This window comes from Acomys russatus, chromosome 6 (assembly GCF_903995435.1).
Source record: "Acomys russatus chromosome 6, mAcoRus1.1, whole genome shotgun sequence".
Lineage (NCBI taxonomy): Eukaryota > Metazoa > Chordata > Mammalia > Rodentia > Muridae > Acomys > Acomys russatus.
The window spans coordinates 82,090,550-82,110,293 of record NC_067142.1 but is presented as its reverse complement, the minus strand read 5'-3'; the positions used below and the strand labels follow the sequence as shown (position 1 = coordinate 82,110,293).

General features: G+C 42.5%; 1 protein-coding gene across 7 annotated transcripts in view; it reads right to left on the bottom strand.

The window, feature by feature from the left end:
* The window catches only part of Esrrg (estrogen related receptor gamma), a 565,698-nt gene that overhangs the window by 151,781 nt on the left and 394,173 nt on the right, over window positions 1-19,744 (bottom strand). The gene's annotated exons all lie outside the window — the stretch shown is intronic.

Genomic DNA, 19,744 nt, shown 5'->3' with positions numbered 1-19,744 from the left:
TGACACCCCAAATACCCAGATAACAATGTAGCAGACACTTTGGTAATGGTTCAAAGACTTTCTTCCCCCATTGGACCATAGCCTCTCAATGGGCACTTGTTTTTCTCCAAGTCACTAAAAGTAGAAATTAGACAAAACTAGATAGATAGATAGATAGATAAATAGATAAGAGAGACAGAGAGGGGCAAGAAGAGAGAGAGAGGGGGAGGAAGAGGGGGGGAGATTTTTTAAAATCTCTAATATATTTGGGTATCTGGAACATTTTTTCTGGATAAATCAGCCAGGAGACAGCAGAAGGCCTTGTTGCCAGCACGGCATTCTCATTGCAGACAATGAGTTTTCATAGATTATAGCTCGTGATTTTCTGGGACACATTTGTTAGACGGCACTGGGTGGGCACTGAGTTGGGCGGCTACTTAGGACACGGCTGGAATTTCCCCGTCTTGTCAATAGCTGGGGAAATGCGTACTGCAGCAAGAGTGGGATCCACATGGAAGTTTGGGGTCCCGGAGCCAGGCAGACAGGAGTGATAGAGCGATCTGGAACACCCCCTGGCAGCCTTGCACAAAGTCCAGGGTTCTGGTGACTTAGTTCAGAGTCTTTTGTACAATTAGTTTGAAGGCAATATAATTTTCTCACTTACTGCTTAATAGAATCTTGCAGCTTTCTGGCGGTTGGAATAACAGGGTGTGTGCACAACTCCAGCCTAGAGTGCCAGCAGATAATTTGTAGATTCCTTTCAGTCACTTAATGCACTTTTTTACCTTTGGCAGTGAAAGAGCTGAATGGCGGGAATTAACTTGGCATCTCAAAATAAAAATATATGTCAAGTTTTTACTCTGATTCCCATCACTCTCACAGGGTAACCCTGCACTTGCATTCAGAACCCCTAAGTTAGCGCTCTTTTTCTGTTGCTCTCACGTCATCATGATAAAGCTAATTCTAAAGCCACTATCTGTTTCCCCTACTTGTTTTAATTTTATTAACAAAACCAAATGGCTGTAGATGACCCACGGGGCACTACAAGTGGGGCTTAGCCAATTGTTCTGCAATATTAAGTGATTTTTAAAATAATGGGATTTGCTTTGGCATTCAATTATGGAGCACAAGGCGATAATCAGTAGCAGTTTTGTTTTAAACACCCTAAAACATAGAAAAAGAAAGGAAAAAAAAACTTCGTTGTGCAATATCAATGTTTTTTTTACTCATTTTTAACATGAGAAGATTTTCTTTGTTTTTTTTAATTGCTTACTTTTAATTTTCTTGTTGTTTCTAGCTATTTTCCGTTCATTTCACAGAAAATAGAAAACAATACCACTACCATCTATAGCTGAGATTTTTACAATATGGGGGTCTTTTCTTTATTATCTGTCTATAGTTTTTTAAATGACATGATTCCATCACTGCACATGGAAGTTTGGGGGAGCAATCACGTGTACACAGATGTGGGGGTGCACAGTGGAGGACATTGCTCCCCACTGATTTTCTTGAGACAGGGCCTCTCACTAGACCTGAGTCTCATTGCCTCTTTTTGGCTAGGGTGGCTAGCGAGGAAGCCCCATGAACTCTCATTCTGTGTTCCTCCTCCCACTTGTTTCTCTGGATCTCCTTCCCCTTCCCAGGGTCACACCCAGCTCTCTTTCCCCAGGACCCAAGCTCACATCTGCACTGAACATACAAGTCGCAATGGCCGGAGAGCACACATGGCTGCATTTGAGATCGGAAGCACAGGCTTAGTTCCCAGATGGGAATGAAATATGCCTTAAAGAAGAGTCTAGAAAGAACCACAAGCAGGTGGTGTGCTGAACCAGAGTTTGGAAAGTGCTAGCCTGGCATGACCGAAGGCCTGGGTTCAATCCTCAGGCCAGAATAAGTCCGGCAGGGTGACACATGCCAGAAAGCCCTGCAGCAGTCTGAAGGTAGAGGCAGGAAGATAAGAAACTCAAGGTCATCCTCAGCCACACGGGGAGCTGAGTTTAAGGCCAACCTGGGTGTGCAAAACCTGAGTGTGTAAAACAAACAAAACCAAAAAGATATGCCTTTATCCTTTCTATAGAATGAGATATAATTAGCTGGAACCAAACGCTATTAAATGAGAGCAAATTTTTTGACCTTCGTTTTTTTCCAATTTAAATAAGATAAACTTTGCCTCAGCTTTCCTAAAATGATTATTCCTTTATTGCTGTAATTCTTTAAAATTTAACTGACCACGAGGCTTTGTGACTTCAGAGAAGCTGCGAGAATTGTATGTGACCATTGGACTTCCATCATCAGCAAAGTGTGTGGGCAGCAATAAGTGAGGGGAGAAGAGGAGACAAGAGGGAAAAGCAAAGAGTGAGAGCTCTTCCTTGGCCCTCACCCAGCTTGATTCTGTGTCTGCGAACTGCCCCTCCATCCCGGCTCTGCATTTCCTTAGGACAGAGACATCCTGGGACTGTGTACAGTGAAGCCAACAGACCAGAGGGCACACTCACTGTTTGTTAATATCTTGTTTTCAAGACAGAATCTTAATATGCTTCCCAGTTGCCCTTGGGCTCAAGTGAATGAATGTCTTGCCTCTTTCTTCTAAGGAGTTAGGCTACCAGCACAGTAACACTAGCTACTGGGTGGCATTTTTAGGGATTCTCTACTGTTCCATTTTAGAGTTTAGGACTCAATTGTTCATCAAGAAAAAAAAATTCGACAGCAAGAAGATAGTCAGAGAGAGAGATAGACAGACAGAAAGACAGACAGACAGACAGACAACAGACAGACAGAAACACACAAACACACAGAGAGACAGAGAGAGAGAGAGACAGACAGACAGACAGACACACACACACACACACACACACACACACACACAGAGTTTATGTTTTGAAAGAAAACTGACCATATGATCTCCTCATGTGGATCCTAGCCTATAATATCTACATGTATATATGTTTTAAAATATACATGTGAATATAACATTTTAAAAAAGAGAACACAGAGGGGTAATGTTTTAAAAGATATATAGGATAAAAGGAATTATTTCAATCTTCTTGTATCTGTTGAGGCTTGCTTTGTGGCCTACTATGTGATCAACTTTGGAGAAGGTTCCAAGGGGTGCTGAGAAGAAGGTATAATCCTTTGTGTTTGGGTGAAAAGTTCTATAAATATCTGTTAGATCCATTTGGTTCATGGTGTTGGTTAATGATGTTATTTCTCAGCTTAGTTTCTGTTTCAATGATCTATCCTTCAGTGAAAATGGGGTGTTGAAGTTTACCACTATTAATGTGTGGAGATCCATATGTGGTTTAAGCTTTTTTAATAGTTCTTTTACAAATGTGGGTGCCCTTGTATTTGGAGCATAGATGTTCAGAATTGTGATGTCCTCTTGGTTGATTTTACCTTTGATGAATATGAAGTGTCCTTCCTCATCACTTTTGATTAATTTTGGTTGAAAGTCTATTTTATTAGATATTAAAATGGCTACACAAGCTTGCTTCTTGTGACCATTGGCTTGGTATTTTTTTTTTCAAGCCTTTTACTTTGAGATAATATCTGTCCTTGTGGGTGAGATGTGTTTCTTGAATGTAGAAGAATGTTAGATCTTGTTTATGTATCCATTCAGTTAGTCTGTGTCTTTTTATTGGACATTTGAGACCATTGATGTTGGGAGATATTAATGACAAATGACTGTTAAGTCTCTTAATTTTTGATGTTGCTTACGTTATGTGGAGAGTGGGGACTGACTCTGACATGAACTCTGGTGTTCCATATTTGACCACCTCCCCTTGGTGAGGAGGCCCAATGGCACTCAAAGAAAGAATAAGCAGGCTACCAAGATGAGACTTGATAGCCTATGACCATATAGTGGGGGAGGAGGTCCCCCTTGGTCATAGACCTAGGACAGGGTAATAGGGTGAAAGAAGGAGGGAAGGAGGAATGGGAGGGTACAAGTGATGGGATAACAATTGAGTTGTAATCTGAATAAATTAATAAAATTAAAATTAAATATATATATATAGTAAGCCGGGCATGTTGGTGTATGCCTGTAATCCCAGCACTCACAGAGGCACAGGGATCTCTCTGAGTTTGAGGCAAGCCTGGTCTACAAAGTGAGTCCAGGGAAGCCAAGGCTATACAGAGAAACCATGTCTTGAAAAAAAACCAACCAAATAAACAAAAAGATACATACTAATGAAATTACATACTGAGTATATTGTTTACAAGTTCTCTTCAAGGAGATGGTACAGTCCAGTTGTTTGAGCCCTCTCACCTCCCAGCCCACAGAGGGAAGGCTGCACACTTATTCATCCCCTTTGCAAGATATCTTGACATCTGTCCCAGTGATTTCTAAAGGCACCCCTTAAATTTCAGGTGCCAGCACAAAGGATCATAGCCACAGACACCAATGGTGCCACTTACCCATGGATGCCATGGGCACACAAGAACACCTACTGTGCTGATGGGAGCGCTAAACCCGGGACGAGGTTACACACCCAGAATCACAAGGCTCGCAAGTGCCCAAGGCAGGTTTTGAACACAGAAAGATTTGCTCCAAAGCCTACATTCTTAAGTACAAGGCAGTCCTGCTTAACTGGGATCATTTAAAAGTCGTTACTGACTCTCATTCAGGCTAGAAATGCACTGGCCTTGCCCTGATGGCTGCGTGCTTTCTTTGTGTATCCCTTGTTATTGCGACAGTTGTTGGACAGAAGAGACGTTTAGAAGCCTGACACAGGAGCCAGGAATGAGAGGGTGAGGGTGGGTCCTGGCATTGTCTTCTGCTGTTGTCAGCCTTTTGGGACCAGGGCAGCTGTGAGGTGGGATAGGGTTGCTTTTAGAGAGAGAGGAATCTCTCAACACCTCGGGAAGAAATCCCTCATCTAGTCTCGGTGCCACCATGGTCTGTGGCCAGTTTAATTCCACAGAAACCAAACAGAGCAAGTCACCAACGCAACGGGTGTCAGGTTGTACACAAAGCAGCGAGGAGGATCCCAGAGCAAAGCCATTGTTCACTAAGGGAAGGAGGGACTCCATGGTCACCGGGGCGTGCTCTAAAATGTATTAAAGGGCGTGGTAAATGGTCAAACAAAAATGTACTTGCTGAAGATATGTGTGGTGTATGTGCCTAGTGTTCCAGCACTTGGGAGCCTGAGGCAGGGGGATCCTGAGTTTGAGGCTAGCCTGGGCTATACTGTAATATCCTGTCTCAACAATGAAAATGAGGCGAAAGCCCAGGCTCTTACATTTGCTAGGCAAGTACTCTCCCAGTGGTCTACCCCTAGCCCTTACCTCAGATTTTAAGTTTCTATAAGGGTAAGAATAAACTCAAAGAAGTCCCTATAGAAATGCCACCAGTGGCACAGGAAACGTCACACCCGAGCTGTCCATAACTCCAAATGTACTCTGTCCCATATCCAGCGTCATGTTTACTTTTCCTGAACGCTGTAAGCAAGTACACATGTTCAACTTCTAAAACAGACAGGTTCAAGGAGAAGATGGTTTAGGGGAACAGCCCAGTGGTAAAGGGCTCGCTGTCCAAGCGTGAGGAACTAAATCCACATTCTTACTCCGCAGGCATGGAGGCCTCTCCCTGTGGTCCCAGTGTACAGATATGGGCACAGGAGGCTCTAGTCATGCAGCAGAATTCAGGCTCGGTGATAGATGCAGTGATACAGGCACCAGATGTGGACCTCTGGCCTACACAAATGCATGCGAGTGTGTGTTCCTCATGGACTCTCGTTTCTCTCAGGCCTCCCTCCAATGGGAACCAAGTGAGTAGGGCGCATAGAGTACTCATCAGAACGCAATGTGGGATGTGTTCAGATTCGCTGAGAAGGAATGTTCAGAACCTGAGCCTAACATCTAAGCCACAGGCCAAGGCTGGAGCTCGGTTGGAGGAGTGCTTACTTAGCCTGGGCACGGCCCTGAGCTACACTGCAGCACAGTAAAAGAAGGGTCTGCTGGGATACACCTGTAATCCCACCTCTTGGGAGGTGAAGGACAGAGGACCAGAAGTTCACCCGCACACCGGGTTCAAGGTCAGCCTAGCTACAGGAGGATTCCTCACGGACAACTTTACAGAAGTGTATTAAAATGTTCTTTCTAGAATCGATGCCACAGAACGTGATGAGAATAGAAAGTTCTCCTCCTCCAGAGTAATAGTCATTATTAGAAAACAAGAAAATGAAAAGACACAAGTTCTGGGCTGCCTGATGCTGTGCTTGAGAGTTTATATAAGTAGACTGTCACTCTCACATGAAAACCTGAGGAGAGGACAATATAGAAAGCTCAGTGGGCAGAGGGACTTGCTGCTAAGCCTGATGGCCTGAATTTTATCCCTTGAAACTCACATGTTGGAAAGAAATGATTTCTAAAAGCTGTCTACTGATCCCTTTATGTGTACTGTTTATATGCACAGACACACAGACATACAAATGCAGACACACACACACACACGCACACACAGAGACATACACACACACACGCAGAAACAGACAGATGCACAGACACAACCTCCCCATCCCACACACACCCTCACACCAACAAATACATAGCCAAATACCAACCAGTCACAAAACACCAGAGGAGAGCTGGTCTAGAGCCTTGTCCCTGGGGAGGCTGAGGCAGAGAGACTGCTCCACATTTTCAGGCCAGCCTGAGCTATAGTAAGACCTTGTCTAAAATACCAGAAACGAAAAAGGGAAGGAAGGAAGGAAGGAAGGAAGGAAGGAAGGAAGGAAGGAAGGAAGGGAAGACAGACTTTCCTTTGAGAGCTAATAGACATGTGTAACACATAGCACACAAGGACATATATTTCATGGTCAGCCTGGCACTAGCCAAGCCAGGTGTGGAAATAAAGGGCAGCACAGGAAAGCTCAAGGGACAGAGACAGAAAACCCAGTTGCAACAGGGCAGGATTGAGCTTCCCAGCTTTAAACTTAAGGGATTTCTGAAAATGAGTGATAAAACACTAGGTATTTTTAAGCCTTAAGCCTGAACGTCTTCTTTCTAAAAACCCTTAATATTATCTAATCATAACTTTTGTACTATTCTTAATTCCTGACTTTCATTTTATTTTAACAACTTAATGGGGAAAAAAAAGTGTTCACCGACTACAATCTCTCAAGAAAAATACAGTCTAAAATTACTCAGTTCTTTAAAGACCTTTGAAATGTACAAGGCAGCGTCATGACTGCGGGGTCTGATTTTTCTGAGACCCACTTGCTCCCGAGCCTTCAGTTTCTGTATCAGGAAAGTGAATAGTGATGGTAGACCCTACTCTCCTGGGGTGACAAAGAAATCAAGATTATGAGAAGCAGTAAAACAACATGGGAACATGGTAAAAACTAATATATTCAGTATCAGCAACAGACACGTGGGCTCCACCTAACAACACATCTGAGAACCTGAGTTAAGCTCCTGGCAACCGTGTCAAGCAGCTCATAACCACCTGTAGCTTATTACTATCACAAATCAATGAATACACCATAAAAACTAGCATAAAACATAGTACTGAACTCAGAAAACTGACCCCTGTGTAGACTGCCTGTTTCTGTAATTATCTGTGAGTAAATCCAAAGAGGTGAAAAATAAAAACAAAACAAAACAAACTTTAAATTTGGGCACACATGAAATTACTCAAAAACATTTAAACAATCACCCCAAAGTAAAAATAAAAAGACCCAAAATAAAATAAATAAGAAATAAAAAGTGCTCAAAATGATGTGTATGTTACAGGAAGGAGGCAGGGTGGAGTGGAAGACAGTAAAGATAATCCTCAAAAAACTATAAGAAATATAGTTACACCTGAGCTAGCCATCCCTGCCCTTGATACATATTTAAACAGATTAAAAATACATTCTGGGGGTTGGAATTGGAGATTGACTTGGAGTCTTACATATGTCAGGCAGGTGCACTATAACCAATCTACACGCTCCATCTTGGCACAGGATCTGCCTAACTTTCCCAAGGCAGTCTTGAAGAAGCTATGCAGCCAGGTAGGCATTGAATAATTGGATCCTCTTGTCTCAGCCTTCGGATCAGAAAGTGACATCTTGTGCAGATATTTTCAAACCCAACTGCATAATCACCATTAAGCAGCCAGAAAGTGGGTACATATTAAATGTCCATCAAGACAGGAATGGATTTTTTTCTACTCTACATACACACAATTGAATGTTACTTGGTTTTCAAAAAAAAAAAAAAAAAAAGTTCTGGAATATACCACATGTCATGGATGGACTTTCAGGATACTAGACACAAAAATAGACACACACTGAAGCTCAGGATTTAGCCCAAAGGTAAAACACTTGCCGACCATCCACAAGGCCCTGTGTTCCATTCTTAAGGCCAGAAAAGTAATATTGTTGGTCCTCCTGGCTATTGGTTATGCTTGTGTTCTGCGTCTATATGTGCCCACTCATAGAAACAGAAAGATGAGTGCAGTTGTCCAGGGCTGGTGGCAGGTGGACAGAAGAAGTTGTGTCAAGTGTCAGGGTCACAGATGGACCTCTGAGGATCTACTACTCACTCAGCCAGGTGAGCACAGTTGACACTGTCCCTGTGTTGTACGATTAAAGTGGCTAAGGTTCCAAATGTATTATTTTAACCATAATAATGAAACTAAGCCTCACTATCACATCTACTGGTTGCAGTCTTAGAGACTGAGGGTGAACTCCATGGGAAATCATGAATGTGGGAGGGCCTGGGTTCAATCTCTAGTACCAAATTAACAAATGGACCTAGATGCACTTCATCTCCAAATTCTTCACCAGAATCCTTCACCTCATTTGCTTTTAGGTGGGATTACTATAATGTTTGCGTGAGTGCCAGTGACCAGAACTGTTGGTATCTCATGATGATGTTTGAAAATGGGTTAATTCAGTTCATAAGATGGTGGGTTAAGAGGCCTTTAATTCCTAAGAATCTATCTAGGTTTATTAAGTAATAAATCAGAAACCTGTTCCTTGACTCTGGGTTTCACCAAGAAAGTAGAACAAGCCTGACCTATGCTTCGAAATGTGCCTGTTTCCCATTGTTTGGCTGATTACCCTATTGGCTGACTGTGCTTGGGATAGAACTCAAGACCTCAAGTTGAAGAGGCAAGGACTCTACCACTGAGCCACACCCACAGCCCCACACCTTGACTTTTGACAGAGTGTGTTTGCTTTCTTCTGTGTCTCACCCACATCTTTTTCCTTCATTAACTGAAAGTCACGCACACTAGCAGAGGCCCCTGACAACCCTACTCTCATGACTTCTTGCTTTCTTGGGTCTTTCTGGTAGACATTCTTGCCTGTTCCAACTCCGTTTATCTACAGCTAAGGTTAGAAGAAAGAGAATTGCTTCATTATAGAAAAACAAGCACTTCCAAAGCCACAACACATAAAGTTTTATTGACACCACTTTGCCTTAAAGCATTCAATCAGGCTGTACCTGATAATGTCTGAGTTGTCATTAGTCAGGTAAAGTGGGGACAGAGCTATCCCTGCAAGTTCAAAGCTCCCCTACAAACCTCTGTCTCAAAAGCAAAAGCAACAAGGAATTCAGAAAATAATGTGCCTAAAGACTACTCGGGTGGCTGGGATTTGGGGCAGGAGGATTTTTGTAAGCTCACAAGACAGCTAGATGTGAAACTTTGTCTCAAAGAAACTAATGATAAAGCACTTTTTTAAAAAGGCTTGGCTTCTAACTGAGGCATAGCTACAAGAAAAGCTATTCCCAAGTCAACAAAGGTAGGGGTTCCTTTGTTTGAGTTTATCTTACAACCAAAGAACAGCCTCCGGCCTCTTCATCAGTCAGCAGATAATGCTGATTATAGTGTCAGGTGCTGGGGGAAAGTCCAGGGAACTGCACGCAAATGACCAGATCCACCTCGCTCCCTGAGAAGTCCAACACCAGGGCAAAAATTCTCCTTGGCAAAGTGGCCAGGATTGAACTAAGCCACAAAGTCCCTGAGACTTGGAGGGCCAGGCAGAAACCCCTAGAGCTCCAGCGTGCTCCTACAGTAGACTACTAGCTAGCAGGCTGACACAGCAGAGGTCTAGAGGGAATCCTTGGCAAAAGTGAGGCAGGGTGACTGCTTTCTTCCAGTATGAGAGTGCCTCAGAAGCCGGGGTGTGTGAGGAGAGAGCTTGAGATCACTTGCTTCTAGGGAAGGACAGGGCCTCCTGCATTGTTAAGGACAGGGCTGCTCTTACTGAGGACCTGGATTTCATTCCCAGAGCCCACATGCATATGTAAAGACAATTTATTGCAAGTGGCAGCTTTATATTTTCTAGGTTCTATAGCATAGGCCCTGTTTCAAGAGTACTGGTAAAAAGAGGACTTTTGTTACCTACATTAGGGTTTCACTTAAAACACAAAGTCTGAAGTACGCTTTTAGAGACGACTCAAAGGCGTGTTGAGTTATAGCTATTGTGACTGAGCAATTACCATACAGTCCTTTTTGTTTTGGAGACAGTGTCTGACATATCCCAGGCTGGCCTGATAATCACTGCCTAGGTGAGGAAGTTCTGATCCTCCTGCCTCCACTTCAGAGTGCTGGGGTCACGTGCATGTGGCACAGTGCCTGGGTTTTAAGTGGGGCTGGGGTTGGGACCCAGAGCTTTGTGCTTGCCAATGGAGTCACAGTTCCAGCCCTTTGCATAGCTGTTCATTTTAGTGCTTGGGGGTGGGAGGTGGGACTTTGTGTATTGCAGGAAACTGCTCTATCACTGAACTATACATCCTTATCCTAAGGTAGCGTAAGAATAAAATAACAACAGCAACAATAATAATATTGGTAAAGCATACCAGTAGTAATTGGTACCTAATAACATGCATTATGATACGTTCTCACTTCTTTCCAAACACTGTGAAGTGACACAATGGTGGAACATGGGACCAGACAGTGCAGCTGGGACTGTGACTTGTCTACAACATTTGCCTCAAAAGGGACAAGGCCTTGGGTTCAGTCCCCAGTACCACATATGAAACAAGCCAGCAACGGTTTCGCTGCCAGTTGTCTCTTTCCTCTCTGAATCCCTCACACCCTCACACACCTGGGTTCTTATGTACTGACTCCCAACTGGAACAGACACTGTAAAAACCAGACATCAAAATGACAAGCACATTCAAGTGTCTTTCAAAAATACAATGTGCACTCCATGCTGCTAAGGCACACATGAATAACACTGCATGTTCTTGCTACTGAGGTGGGAGTGTCTACCGTAAAAGCAGAGAGGCAAAAATGCAGTGAGGATCGCTGAGTTTATATTTTCCAGTCCTAGATCAAAGACTGCCCGTGTACTGGACATGGTGCTATTGAGGGCCTCACACTCACAGGACTGAGGCAGGAGCCTTGAGAGATTCAGCCCAATCTGAGCTACACAGTGAGAAAATTGCATAGGCAATTTACTCTCTGAGAATAATCACTTTGGCTTTATAATCCAAAACATCAACATTTTAAATCAACCATTAATTTGCAGATTATGCTTTATGCTTCACTAGCTATTACGTATACATATAACCTTGCTCATACATATATGTAGATATGCCATCAGATATGTGCGCAACTAGCCACACATATATACAATGGATATATGCACACAAACACATGGGTATATATATATATATACCTGTACATATACACACAGGCACATACATGCACATATATGTGTGTATATATACACATGTATGTACCTATACATACATATAATTTATGTATGAAAACAGACATATGAGCATAAATGTACATCTGTACATATATGTGTGTTTATGTACATATGCACACACATATACATATATACACATATATACACATATGTATAACAGTCTTATGTTATAATGTTCATAAGTGAACAGGACTAAAACAGAAAGAAAAATCACAAAAACAATGGAGATTCTAAAATATTCTGATTCTTGGGAAATTAAAAATATTCACAAAGCAGGGGTGACACATTGTAGCCTTAACGTCCATTTAAATCCTACAGTGAGAGCCTTATTGTTTAATCTGCCTACACAGTAGACCAGTGTTTGGGTCTAGACAGAATTTAGCCCAACCATGGCCAGGAAGTCCAATGGAACCCTTGCTCTTGTGTATTTTTAGAGTTTTCAATAGCTCAACAAATAAAACAATGCAGGAGAAAGAGGGTACACTGCCCACACTCTCACATAGCAAATAATCTAAGCAACTTAATTTCTAGTGTCTGTTTTTGCGTAGTCGGCTAACCAGCGACCTTCAACAGATAATAGAACAGCTCCCCTGACAGGCTGGGCAAACCTGAGGAAATGAGGCTGTACCTGCTGGCTCCTAAGTCAAAAGAGAGAAGCGAACTTGTGAATGACACGGTCTTCGGGACATTCATTCACATAACATCACTCCACCCACAGGGAAAGTCTGAAATACTCATACGGTGAAAATAAACACTGGACCAGCACGGGACAGTGTATGGGTGAGATCACATCTGTAATTTAGAATTTGCAACACTAATGCAATTCAAAACAGATTAGCCAGAATTAGCATCAAATGCAAGAAAAGGCAGAAAAGCCAATTAAACTTGCCAGAAAAACTAGTTCAAATTCTAAGTTAAAGCAAATGAATTATAGACAGCAATTCTCTCGAAAATATTACTTCTGCCTTCGATTCTGCCTCCAAGCTGATAATCACAGAGATTTATCAAGTCAATTCAGACATTCCTGTATTATTTTGGATTTTAATTGTAGAACATCTTTGAGCTTTTAAGTTGACATTTACTGTAAGTTCTATTAATTATTTTTTTCCATGCACTATTTAAGTAGGAGATATTTTAACACATTCCTTTTGGAGGCTCATAGGATGCATTCTCTCAGTATGTGAGTTTTTATTTTCTCTATTGTAAACAGTCTGGCCTAAGACTTTGAGTGTGTGTGTGTGTGTTGGTTAAAAAAGAAGAAAAGCTACATTTCTGCAAGACCTTCTTCCAGGATCAGAAAATCTGCTTCCACAGAGTCACACAAAATAATTCACAGTGCAGAAGCAGTTGGCAGCACCAAACTCAGGGACTAGGCACCATTCCTCTTCAACACAAGGCCCTCAGCCCAGTGTCTAACCTTCATGGTTAGGGTGCAGCTATCCCTTCTGAATGACCCTCTATAAAGGACATTGTGAAGGTGCCGAGGAGATGACATGGAACGACTGCTGTGTGGCCCCGGTAAGTCTCACTCTGCCTTGGCTAGATGGTACAAGCCCAACCACGAATGAGTGACCTCTCCGTGAAGTCATCTTCTGGAGGTGGGACTGGACCAAATGCTATAGCTGGTGAGCACTAACCATGAGTGCTGTGGGGGGTGATGGAGCAGATGCTCAGAGGGGGTTACTGGGCCTGGGAATGTGGAGCAAGGCTTTTCTGCACATGCACAGAACAAGGTGGCGGGAAAGAAGAGGAAAGGGGAAGTGGCTGGGCTCCTAGGCCACTGCCAGATGTACCTTATGCATCTTCCACCACTATTTTGGGACACAAACTCTCTGGAAGTTTCAAATTGAGAACTTGAGAACGGACCTCCCAGCCGCTGAAAGTGTGTTTGATCCAATAAGAAAACAGGACATTTTTATTCAGCAGCAAATCCTGCCACATGACCTTGACGTGTTTACACATAGAGGATGCCATTTCTTGGCTCATTGATGGTCTGTTTGGTCAGAACTTTTTGACAAGTTCTGGACCAAGCAGAGATTAGCATCTTAGGATTCTAAATATGCCTTAGGGTCTCTGGTCTACATAACTTGTACTTCATTGCTTTGTTAACTTTCTTTTAGCTGTTTAAAAATCTGAGCCCTCCCGCCATCAGTCCCCTCACCCTGCCTCCTAACCAGTTCCCATTTTCTTACCTTTTCAAACTTCAGCCTCTCTCACCCAACTGCTATGCTCAGCATGGAAAAATAAACCCAACCAATGAACTTAAGCTGCATTGTTACAAAAATATTGGGGATGTTGGGGGGCGGGGTAATCTGATGTATTTTGATGCTAATTACTGCTTGCTGTCTGACCCACCTTTTGCTTAATAAAAAGCCATCCCACCTGGGCAGGGCAGGAGATAGGTGGGGCTAGGAGAGAGAGACAGAGAGAGAGAGACAGAGAGAGAGAGAGAGAGAGAGAGAGAGAGAGAGAGAGAGAGAGAGAGAGAGAGAGAGAGAGAGAGAGAGAGAGAGAGGAATTCGGGGAAGAAGAAAGACTGCCTGGAAGAGAGAGGAGACCTGACCTGAAGTGAATGAAGAGAGGAAGGCCGCCATGGGTTAGCTGGAGGGGAAGCACATGGCCTGGTGGCTTGGATGGAGAATCTGGCCCAGATGAAGAACATTAGCAAGTATTTGGGATTATGTGTGGGAGGTAACTTGATAGAAGTTATTGGAAGCAGATGGCATGGGATTAGGGCAGGTATCCCATGCCTGCCCCACTATGGGAGGTAGTTTAGAGGATTGATATCTGCCCTGCCCCTGGTTAACTAAGGCTATTTTAAAATATTAAAACAACAACAAAAAAAATCTGGAATTTCAAAGTACTGTCAAAGACCTCTGCACTCAAATTAGAATTGGTCCCAAAGGATTTCAGCCCTTAAGCCCCACATCAATGCTTTTTGTGAGTGTGTGATTTTGTTTTGTTTTCTACCACAAGGTTATTTATTTGTGAGGGATGAGCAACGAAAGATGGGACTGAATGCCAGGCAAGTGCGCTCCACTGAGCTACATCCTGAGCTCTTTTTCTTACTGACAGGATCCCACTGTGTAGCCCACACTAGCCTGAAACTCACATCCTCTCATTTCACCTTCCTCGGGGCCTGGGAGGGCAAGCAGATACCACCACGTCCAGTGGGGAACTCAGTGCTTAATGCAAGTTCCAAGACTCTGTTCTCTTTGTTTACATTTTTCCTGTGTTTTTGGTGTGTGTGTGTGTGTGTGTGTGTGTGTGTGTGTGTGTGTGTGTGTGTGTATGTCTGTGTGTGGTTTTTTTGGGGGTGTGTGTCTGTGTCTTTGTGTGTTTGCATGTGTGTGTGTGTGTGTGTTGACAGGAAATGATTCTACATTGCTAGGGTCTTACATATGCTGGGTAATCTTCTACCACTTGACCACTGAGCACCGCAGCCCCAAATGCCATATTCTTCAACACATCGCTTCCTGTTTTGAAATGGTGGGGGCTTCATCTCTAGTATTCAAATGAGTTCTTGGAGTGGCTTTGTGTATAAGTGCTGTTTTTTTTATTCTAACATGGAAATAAAAGCTTTAACAGCCTATTGTTTTCTGTCAAATTAAGTAATGGAACATGTATTGACCTGGGGTGTGTGTGTGTGTGTGTGTGTGTGTGTGTGTGTGTGTGTGTGTGTGTGTTTTCCTTCCCCCAACACTGAACAAAAGAGTCCAAAGAAAATTGCTAGGAACAAGAAAAAAGAACAACAACAAATTTTTTTTTTAATTAAAAGCTTCCCACTTATATATAAATTGTAACTGAATTTGGATTGGTGGTGGTGGTGGGGAAGTAATAGCATACCTCACAAATGAATAACAGTGGAGATGTGGCAGCCCTTACAGTTCTACCAGTTGTTAGGCTCCATGTGACAGAAAAGCCAAGGCCCTTACAAGTATTTCTCATGTATCTTAAAGGCTGGGTTGTAGCGACACGGAGGTTACGGGCTTAGCAAATATAAAGCCCTGGGTTGCATCCTTAGCTCCCCACAAAACCAAGCAAAGAGCCCTCAAAAACCAAAGCCTTAAATCCTGCCCACTTCTCACCTCATCCAGTAGCTTCTCCATAATAACTAATAAATAGAATATGCCGTGCTAGTTGGCATTCAGTGAAATCTGTAATTAATTGTCTTTCCAAAAGTAAAATACCAAAGTCGGTGTTTGAGAAAAACAATTTTTAATATTTTTCCCAAAGAATGCCTCAGTGCATGTTTACTTCCGATTTCAAGAAATACTTGTTCCACCTTTTGGTTTCTCTTTTGTTTTTGTTTTTCTGTTTTTTCTTTAAGGTGAAGTCTTACAAAGTAGATAGGCCATGCCTGCTTCAAACTCACAGCCTCCTGGCTCAGCATTCCCAAAGGCTGGGATTGTAATATGTAGCAACATACCATTTGTGTCTCTGTGTGTGTGTGTGTATGTGTGTGTGTGTGTGTGTTTGTTTTGGTCCAACTTTTTAAAAAATATGTTTTTACTTTAAATGTTTCAATTGCTTTTATTTTCAGTTTTAGAGTTGGGCTACATTTTATTCCATAAAATAGGATGTGTTTTCTTGTCCATTTTTTAAAAATCAATTAAATTAGTAATCAAATAAGTCCTTGTGGCAAGAAGTGGTATTCTCCAGAGGCACTGGCCACAGATTAGCCTTGAGATATGCATGTCTCTCAGGAAGCCACAAACACCAGACCAACCCAGACCCTGGAGAAGGAGAAGTCACTCTTACATAATGTCCTGGCCATTGGGGATGTGAGGCAGAAGTAGGCAGGCCTGGTTCTCAAGGGGAGTTATGTAATCTCTGCTCCTTCCCTGAAGAGTTCACAGGGGAGGGAAGGGAACACTACTACCTGTCAAGGAGAATTTGCTTTGATGCTGCCCTGAGTCCTGAGAGCGGTGCTCTGCCCCTTCCCCATAGGAACACATGTGAGACTGCAACATGCATGGGCGCCTCTCAACATCTTTGCAGTTCAGTTACTTACCACTGTTTGGCCACAAAAAGGTGGGTCTGTTCCAATCTTCGTTACGATTACTGCCCTAATTATTACATTATACTTTCACAATTTAATCCCTTTATTTGCCTCACTGCCTTTTTGGGGCTAAGTGAACATCGCAGTGTGAACCCTGATGATGCGGCTAACAGCGTAGCCTTGCGGAGTGTGGCCCAGCTGCCAGCTCCAAGCACAGCCAGGTGGGCAAGACCGGAGTGTTAATCGGGACAGTGACATCTTTGTCTCCTGCTCAAAATCCTTGAAACTCACTCTCTCCAACGTGGAGGAAAATCCAGCACTCAGCATCTATGCCAAGCATCACCCTGTGCCTTGCTCTGCTGAGCTCTGGGTAATGGCAGCATCCTGAGGGATAATCAGACTCAGAACTCTGATGGCTCGATGCCAGCTGCTGCTCAGTCAATAACTATTCTGCTCACATGAAAGTAATAATCTGTGGACAACAACTATTAGTATTTTTTTCCTCTGGCACATTCTATCTCAACAAAGTGCACTGAAGAACACACTTTAATCGTCTGAGAAGTTGATGCCTCCACAAGGCAAGAGACTTGCACAGGAAGAATTCACCTCAACCTCAAAGCTTGAGAAATAGGATTTCCATATGAAATCCTGGTCAGCATATGGCTCTGGGAATATCTGCTCGTAAATAGTATTGCTTTTCACCTTAAGAGTCTCCTACTCTTATCAGCTTGGAATGCAGTTGTTCATTCACCCCAAAACATTTATCTTTATGTCAAATCAAAAGCTATATAAGTTGAGCAAAAATTATATGTACTCTGTAATCCTGGGATTACAGTAATGTTGGCTAATGGCTACTAAAACAAATCAAAGGCCTGAGCTGTTTTTATCATTAAAATTTGCATTTATCAGCAAATAGGATGAAGATGTAGTTGGTCCAAATGCCCTAATGTTTTGTTGTTCGTGGTGGTGATAAAAGGAATTGAACTAGAGACTCGTCCATGCTAAGTCCATGCTGGGTCACTGAGCTACATCTTCATCTTCTACATATGAGTTTGTATTTCATCTATCCTTAAAGTTTATACCCTGTGGATATGGGCGTTTTAAAGATGATCCAAGGGTTGGAGGATTTTAATCAGAAAAAAATAAAACATGGCCTCCTGACTCAGAACCACAAGAACCTATGGAAATATCTGCTGCATTCTACAATAACTTGTCTTTCTTGATCAATGTATGCTTTTAAAAAATTGTTCAGTGCTGAAGCATTTCAGTCTTGAACAGTATATGCTTTTAAAAAATTGTTCAGTTGAACCTAAGGTTACAGACATGGTAAGTATGAGTCTAGAAATGAGCCACCATATTTGTGTCTGTAAACCTTGTGCTCTCGGGAAGGGCTGTAGTCCAGTGGTAGAGCATGTACTTAGCCTGTACTTAGCATGCATGAGGCCTGGATTCCATCCCCAACACCCAGGGCCAAATATAGCAAAAAGCAAGTGTGCTCTAGAATCATTGTCTATTAAAATATTTCAAACATATTATTATTGTTTAGAAAGTAATACTTCTTTAATGCTTTAAACATCAAGATGTTCTGGTCATTAAGGGTCTGAATAACCTGATTTTACTTACGTTCCACAAAGGGCCTTCTGACTCTCAGTAAGACACCATTGGTAAATCAGTGTTATTTCAATCAGGTTAGCATCCTCCAACTTTCACACCCAGAGGACTTCATGGAGCCTAGGGTTCTAGGCTCACAGCAGAGACCCTCACCGAGTTAGCCATGGAGGCCTCGGTTTTGCGTTGCTAACACATCGCTTGCTGATGCTAACACTTCTGACACAGCCATCACACTCTAAGCACCACTAGCACATTTCACAGCACAGCGCACTGACTCATCACCTTAGCCTTAGTGCTACATTAAGGATCACCTAGGAAGCTGCCAAAAATCCTTCTTTGTCCTGGTCAGACCCAAGACAAATTAATACAGATCTTAGGGGCTCTAGCCCTGGAAGAAATATTTGAGAACATTGTGTCCCCTAAATTCCCAATAATTGGAATAGCTTTGGAAGTGTAGATGGTGGAGGAGTTAGACTCTGTGTTGAACATATGCATAGTAGGGGCTGGGGCTGTGGTTCAGTGGTAGCATGCATATGGAAGGGCCTTGAGTTCAATCCTAACATAAACACAGCATCTATTTATCTGTCTGCACCCCACCACCCCCGTGCTCTGTGTGTGTGTGTGTGTGTGTGTGTGTGTAGCATGAACAGAATAATCAGTATGCTTCATACCCTTAATAAATGATTATTCTTTCTTCCCCTCACGCACTTCAAGAGTGTGCCACAAGGGATCAAAAAAGCAAAAACTAATTTTCTGCCAAAATATAGATATGCTGAGTTCTATATTTGTATATGACTAGTTTAAAAGAGCAGGTACAAATTTCAGTCATTCTAGATTTGCATAGGAAATAATCATGTTATTTCTAAGCCTACAGATTTGTAAAGGTTTGGTTATGCTTCACTGTTATTCATTTAAAGATATGTCTTATACTTAAATGTGATTCCCTTGGCATAATTTTTACATAAATTTATTTATAAAGATGGGGAAAATATACCCAGTTATAAGGAGAAGATATTGAGTTCATGATAAATTATATCTGGAGAGGTAGTTCTCTAGCCAGGACCCTTAGGCTGCCAGGACAGGCATCCTTGGCAATTTTTGAGGGATGTAAGTTCTCAGGCATCACCACATGTCTAATGAACCAGAAATTCTGGGGAGAAAACACAGTGATCTACACAATGGTGAGATAGCCAAGAGATTTTAATACTCAATCAGGGTCCAGAAACACTGGTTTAAATATCCATGACTTCCTCAAGGCTGTGAGAAAAGCAAGGCGATGACCAGCACTGTGAACCCACTGTGCACTTCTTGGTTGTTTTCTAGACCTACTATGTTCTCTGAAACTCCTTCATGATCGTTGCCTACAAAGAGCCCCACAGTGAAACAGCACAGCCAGAGATGGATTATTATGCATACCCTTCATGTGTTTGCATTCTCTACACAAAACAGAACTGTTAGTATGGCATGGTATGAAATAGGAGAGTAAGTATGAGAGAAGAGAAAG